Genomic DNA, 1,841 nt, shown 5'->3' on the forward strand with positions numbered 1-1,841 from the left:
GTTTAACAAATTATCAACTATCACCAGATCCTCTTCTTTCCCTTGCAAACCTTTTAATGGTCTTCAACTTCCTTTCTATTTTTCTTGTTTCTTCTCCCCACTCATGTGTTAAGCCTAACTCAGACTATTGGTACTACTGGCATTTAGGTCACGCACTCATAAGTTCAAATATAGTACAACTTGGTTTTCATTAGGCCAATGTATCCATTTGTTAAAAGCTTTTGTTTTTTTACATATTGGATCAATTTCTTAATAAGCTACCTGTAGATACCCATGCACTAAGAACCTGACTACAAATGAAAAGATAACTAAACCTCTAAATAAAGAAAAGGATCCAAAGTTGGTCTTGCCTTGTCCATTTCACAAAAGGTAACCCAATTTTAAAACACTCTCTCTTACCTGTAAATGCCCACATGGATTGGACAGAATGGCAATTTTGGGCTGTCAGAAGCGTACCAAATAAGTAAAATGTCTACAAATGCAATCAACTCATACAAGATGTGAAAATTACTGGCTTTCAGTAGCTTCTGGCTATTTCATATTAGTGGAAAGTGAAAATTATGGAACATGTAAATAAGACATCTACATTACCGCTAAATGATAAATCAAGCAACCATATCTTTGAATCTTTTGATCTTTACTGTTGTTATCTACAACTAAAAATTCCAGTTGCTTCTTTTAATAGCTCCAACATTTATAAATCAATCAGGAAATAAATAATGAAAATGAAGGGAAGAGGCTCTACTGTAAAAACTTTTAAATACCTAATGTGAATGTCTTATATTAAAAAATAAATTCTATCTTCTAGAATAATGGGCAAAAAGACAAGGTAAATTCTATTTTTAACTGAATATTAAAGCTTTCACATAAATTAGCACTTTCTTGTTCCAATAACAAACATGTGATGTGAAGATAAGCTATAACATTCAAAATTAAAGATCTGAATCATAAAAATGTGCTATTATAATTCAACTGCTTTGCTGGGTGCAGTGGCTCATGCCTGTAATCCTAGCACTTCGGGATGCCAAGGTGAGAGGATCGTTTGAGGCAGGCCAGGAGTTCAAGACCAGCCTGGGCAATAGCGAGAACCTCTCTCTACAAAAAAAAATTTTAATTAGTTGGGCACGGTGGCATGCACCTGTAGTCCCAGCTACTGGGGAGGCTGAGCCAGGAGGATCCCTTGACCCCAGGAGTTTGAGGTTGCAGTGAACTACGATGACCACTGCACTCTTGCCCAGAAAACACAGGGAGACGCTGTCTCAAAAACTAATAACAATAATTCAACTAATTAAAGTGAGTTTTCTACTTTTAAAAAAGTACTTTAATATAATCTAATCACATTAAGCTTTAACAAAATACTCTTAAGTATCAACAACTTATAGTAAAATCTTACTAAGACCACTAGAAGGTTACCGATCTAAATTTATTAAAATGTTCATGTCATGAAACTTAGTTTCTCTATATTCACCCATTTTTCCAAAATTGGATTGTACTTAAACAAACTTTCCAAATTTAATGTTCACACTTTAGCAATAAATTTGGAAAATTTAACCATTTGGGGTGAAAAGTACTTCTAAAATGTACTAAAAGAAAATAATAATTATAATTAAGATTGAAGAAATCATTGGGAAAAATCAATATACAACTCTAAAATAGTGGCACCCTAAGGAACCAATGAAGTCTATAGAGCCAAATGCCTTCCATACTCATAGGCTACGGACTGTTTTTTATAGTTGCCAGCTGTCACTTCTTGCTGCTTACCAGTGGACATGAGACATCTCCAAAATGTGTTTAAGAGTGCCAACTTTGGAATCAAATCACCTAATAGCATACTAACTGGC

The 1,841-nt window shown here is 34.3% G+C and overlaps 1 protein-coding gene across 2 annotated transcripts in view; it reads right to left on the bottom strand.

Moving 5' to 3' along the window:
- The window catches only part of TSC22D1 (TSC22 domain family, member 1), a 179,899-nt gene that overhangs the window by 144,830 nt on the left and 33,228 nt on the right, over nt 1-1,841 (bottom strand). The window lies entirely within an intron of this gene.

Source organism: Propithecus coquereli, unplaced genomic scaffold (genome assembly GCF_000956105.1).
Source record: "Propithecus coquereli isolate 6110/MARCELLA unplaced genomic scaffold, Pcoq_1.0 Scaffold11, whole genome shotgun sequence".
In the NCBI taxonomy this organism is placed as follows: domain Eukaryota; kingdom Metazoa; phylum Chordata; class Mammalia; order Primates; family Indriidae; genus Propithecus; species Propithecus coquereli.